We start from the raw sequence: 5,316 nt of genomic DNA on the forward strand, positions 1-5,316 counted from the left end.
ATAACAGCAACAACTCAGACGATGAGTTTGGGTACTTCTGGCCCTTACTTATTTTTAAATACATGACTCCTTTTCCAGCGTGGCATATACAGTGAAGCCTGTCCAAAAACATGAAAAGATTAGGAAGAAATAGATTCAGAAAGTTTTAAAATAGATTTTTCTCCTTCTCACTCACAGTCAACCCACACTTGTTTTTCAGCGACTGCTATGTGCCAATCCGGATAGGTGCCGAGATGCCGACGAGAAATGTGATTCCTACCTTCCGGCGTGCTCACCTCCCCAAATCTAGCTGTGGCGATTCATGGATGTCTCACTGGCAGCTGGTGGATCGTTCCCCAAACTTCTCAGTGGTGGGTGGTCCTTTTCAGGCCTAAAAATAGTGGTTGCAAAGAACAGTCCGGCCTTTGTCACCACCCCCCCACCCCCCCCACCCCCCCCCACCCCCCGGCATCTCTCCACTCCTCACCGCTGTTGGCTGGTGTGAAGTCAGGGAACGGAGCCCGGGGTTCACTCCAGCTATGGGAGGCTGAGCTCAGCTGGGGAAGGTCAAGGAATGAAACTGGACGCCACAGGCCCGAGGCCAGCACTCCGGTCCTGCGTCCCGTCCACTGCACACAGGGTGTCTGTCCCGCACAGCCATCTGAGACTTCATTCTGGCTAAAATGTCACAGACTGAAGGACAAACAGGACCAGAGAAGAGACAACCCCTACCCCAGGCTCCACCCCCGACCCCCATCCCCCAATCTCCCACCTCTCAGGCCAGCCCGGACTCGTCTCCTTCTGCGTGTGGCTGGTAGGGTTGGAGGTGGAGGTGGGGCATGGGGTGGCGTGGGCATGACCTCGGCAGCCCCCGCCTCTGGCCGGGCCTTGGTCTCCAGCTTCTGTCGTCCTGACTGGCCACGCTGGAGCCTGTTTCTGTGCGGGAAATCACATCACAGTGTGTCTGCCCCAACACGCTCAGCATGGATAAGTCAGAATCTTCAAATCATCACTGGGGGGGACAATCGATGCTCTTGTCCGGATTTAATGACAATCAATTCTCTCCCTGGCTCTTTGCTAAGTAAGTGTCATTGAGAACAATTGCATTTTGTTAACCTGGTCGCTGGCCTTGAATTTGCAGCTTCCTCCAGGTGATGGGAGTCTGAGCGTCTTGTTACCGCCCTATTCTCAGTCAGTCACACAGGATGCTCAGCTGTACAATTAATGTTCTTTCCGGGCTGTTTTTTTAAGTCAACATGACAGCTCCACTAATCAGGAAAGAAAGTCCCTCCTTGGCGCCTGAACTCCCAGGACAGGGCTGGGGAGAGCTGGGGCGGTGCCGGCCTCTTTGCTGACCTGGAGGAAATGAAGCCAAATGCTAGCGTCGGATGAAATGTTTCCAATCCCAACTCTGCCCTTTACCAGCTGTGTGACCTTGGGCAAATCACTCACCCTCTCTGATGCTGTTTCAGTATCAAACAGAATGAGATAATAATAGTACCTACCATGTAAGGTTAAGAGGATTAAGTGTAATGGTGCATGAAAAAGAGAGTTAATGTGACATGTGTCACATCTAAGAGGCTCCATAAATGACCATTATTATTAATTACTACTACTACTATTATTATCACTTTATCCTTAAGCATCCCAAAACTACCTTGTCCAGCCACTGTCTATGCTGACACACAGATAATGGCCCCTGCAGATGAAACTGAGAAGTGCTCTAAATATACTGGATTTTACAGACTCAATATGGAAATGACAATGTAAAACATTCCATTAATACCTTTGAAAATATTGATTACATATTGCAATAATATTTGGATAATATTGGGTTAAACAAAACATATTATTAAAATTAGTTGCACCTGTTTCTTTTTATTTTTCTAAAGCGGCTACTACTTTAGCCACTTTTTTTTTCTTTAGCCACTTTTTGATTTGAAACAACATATGCAGCCCAGATACTGTCTCTCTTGGGCAGCGCTGCTGTTTCTACATAGAGTTGCTTTCAAAGAAGTCCCATCAAATAGCCAAAATAATCAACAGCCACAACAAGAAAAAGCAGACGACAAACAAAACACCCAGGAATTTTCCATCTTTAGTTTTCGTCTCTTGGAAAAACAACATATAAGCACCATTCATGCTTCTCGCAGTTCCTTTCCTCTTGTCCCAATTTCCTTGCACTCAATGCTATTTTGAGGCCTTTCCTCTGCCACTTCCCCGCCCCCACTGCCAAGCACTCCTAAACCATCTCCCCACTTCAGCCCACAGGACATTTGTCTGCTCTCCACTGTTCCTCTAGCTCCTCAAGTACACCCTTTCTCTCTAGGATCTTTCCTTTCCTCCTCCTACCTCTCACGCCGGGCTTTTTCTTATCTACTTCCTGAATTAGCATCTCGGAGGAAATGCTCTCTGGCTTTGACAACCACTCCCAAAGATCTTGGCTGGAGCAGAGCAGACTACCATTAACCAAGATCACAAAAGACTGATGAATAAACCAGAGTGCCCCTGGGTTAATTGACAAGAGAGAAAGCGTCTTTTTCAGGGACTGTACGCTCCCTCCACAGTGGAGGAGCGTTGACCCCAGGTTTATACTATACAAGGGTGGGTTATCCCTCGCACAAAGCAGGGAGGTGACATTTACACCGAGTGTCCTATGATGTTAAATGTACCTGGTGATTCCCAGTATCAGGGCTCCTGAGAAGATGAATTGGTCAGTTTGGTAAGCTTGGTATTAAAACCAAGAAAATCTGAAGAGAAGAGATTTTATCAAAACCATGGAAAAACCTGGTGGAGGCTTCCAGACTTGCCGCCCAGTGTATCTACATGGAGGCCAGAGTGCCCAGGTCCCCAGATTTGCTGCCTCTCCCTCTTGGCCAGGGCCAGGTAAACACGGACAAATTCTTACTCTTCTGCTCTTCTCCCAGGCACCTGGAAGAACCGTGCTGTTGTGATTATAAACCTCCAGCCTGGACAGGAGGCATTTGATTGGGTTTCTGCTCAGTGACATGTCAGTTTTCCCTCCCACAAGTGCACACGCTGGTCCCCAAGACTTATCTCGGGCTTCATTCCTGTCCTTGGCTCTGTTCTGGGTTGAATTGTGCCTCCCCGCTTTCCACAATCATCTATCGAGATATTGACCCCCCTCCCCAGTCCTTCAGAATGTGACCTTATTTAGAAATAGGGTCGGGGCGCCTGGGTGGCTCAGTGGATTAAATCCTCTGCCTTCAGCTCAGGTCATGATCCCAGGGTCCTGGGATCGAGCCCCACATCGGGCTCTCTGCTCAGCAGGGAGCCTGCTTCCCTCTCTCTCTCTCTCTCTCTCTCTGCCTGCCTCTGTGCCTACTTGTGATCTCTGTCTGATAAATAAATAAAATCTTAAAAAAAAAAAAGAAATAGGGTCATTGCAAATCAGATTGGTTAAGGTGAGGGTCATACTGGAATAGAGTGGACCTTTTTTCTAAGAGGACTGGTGTCTTTATCAAAAGGGGACATTCAGACACAGACATAGAGGGAGAAGACCATGTGAGGACTGCAGGTAGGCTACCACCGGGAGAGAAAGTACTTGGAACAGATACTTCTCTGGCTTTCAGACAGAGGTTGGCCCTGTGGACCCCTTGATCTGGGACTTCCAGCCTCCAGACCTGTGAGACCAGACATTTCTGTTGCTCCAGGCCTCCAGTTTGCTGTGGTTGGTTAGGGAAGCCCTGGAAAACTAACTCCTCCATCAACAAATAGAGCTGCCTTTACGGGTGACGAATCTCTCTGCCATTATGGGTAAACTCCTCCTGATCTCACTCTGGGAAGGACCCTGAATCTTCAGGGTTTGTTTGTTTGTTTGTTTTTTAAAGATTTTATTTATTTATTTGACAGACAGAGATCACAAGTAGGCAGAGAGGCAGGCAGAGAGAGAGGAGAAAGCAGGCTCCCTGTCAAGCAGAGAGCCAGATGCCGAGCTCGATCCCAGGACCCTGAGATCATGACCTGAGCCAAAGGCAGAGGCTTAACCCACTGAGCCACCCAGGTGCCCCTGAATCTTCAGGTTTTAAAGACAATCTGCCATCACTCATAAATGCTAATCACATTATTAGTATTGTGAACAAAATCTTTTAAAATGAAACATTTAAATTCTTGGCTTGCTTTATTATAAGGTATCCTGGTGAACCCTTCGAAGGAAACGCGCTCTCTTATGCACTCATCTTGTTTTGAGAATGGATGGACGAAACCGTCAATGCGAGAAAGTCTTCTGCGTTTATGGCCACCATTTGGAGATACTGTTCATTAAGTTACTCGAGGACCCAGAGCCCGATATCTGACGACCCAGACAAAATCCTCTCAAAGCTCAGAGCCAAGAACCGGTGGGTTTCTGCTTATTCATTTTCCCCCATGATGAACTTGAATACAGTGAAAGATACAGGCTGTGTCTGCTTCCCTGTTTCTTCCTTCCTGCAACTGCCCTTGGCCAAGGGCTCTTGGTAAGTTGTTTTCTCCTTCTCCTCTTCTGCATGTTGTTCTGCTGTTGTCCCTCACGAATGCTGGTTTTACTGTTCCTTTACTTTGACAGCAGCCACCTCGGATCTCTTTGAAGAAAGCAGGATATGAATCAACAAATTGAAAAGAAGCTAGAAAACACCAAGTGAGGAAGTTTGGGGTGACGGGAGGGAGGGTGGGATGATTTGACCAGGAGCCTAGCCTTAAAAACAAAAACAAACAAATCAAAACCAAGCACAGTCGTCTTCCAGCTGACGGTAGGGCCGGCAGGCGTGTGGTGGAGGCTGCAGATGGATGGAGGGAGGAAGGAGAGCCAGGGGTGTTCGCGTGCACCGAGGAAGGGCCGCGAGCTGACTCAGGAGTGTGGGGACCCTGCGTCTTCCCTCTGTTAGATGTGGACCCCGGCTGTTCTGCAGGGACCCAAATTCATCAACTTTGTATTCTTTTCTGCATCTAGAGTAAACAGCAGGTCTGCTCCAGAAGCTTTACAAAAGGCCAGACTGGGCTCCCAGCATCCTGATGAACACCCCTGCTCTGCCCGTCTGGGGCGAGGCATGGGCCCCTCTGTGCAGTGCAGTCCCCAGGGTCCCAGCATCTCCCTCCCTCTTCTGTAGGACTCCACAGTGGGTCAAAGTAGAGGGGGCAGTGGTCACTGAAGGACCCGACTCCATCCACGGGACCCTCCCTTGTTCCTGCCATTGGAGGGGCCCTCAGCAAACGAACATGGGCACAAGGGCCATGCCCTGCCCCAGCAATCCACACTCAGGTCCTGGGGTGAAGGGTGCGAAGCAACGACACTTCTTGTTTTCTGGACTCTCCCTCACCTGGGGGTATGGGGCCCTTTTT

General features: G+C 48.9%; 1 long non-coding RNA gene across 1 annotated transcript; it reads left to right on the top strand.

Moving 5' to 3' along the window:
• Positions 1-208: 208 nt before the first annotated feature.
• Positions 209-4,631, top strand: LOC131835377 (uncharacterized). The gene is made up of 3 exons (XR_009355163.1): positions 209-350; positions 4,131-4,454; positions 4,544-4,631. It is a non-coding gene; the product is annotated as an uncharacterized LOC131835377 (long non-coding RNA).
• Positions 4,632-5,316: the final 685 nt, after the last annotated feature.

The sequence above is a fragment of the Mustela lutreola genome, chromosome 7, assembly GCF_030435805.1.
Source record: "Mustela lutreola isolate mMusLut2 chromosome 7, mMusLut2.pri, whole genome shotgun sequence".
Lineage (NCBI taxonomy): Eukaryota > Metazoa > Chordata > Mammalia > Carnivora > Mustelidae > Mustela > Mustela lutreola.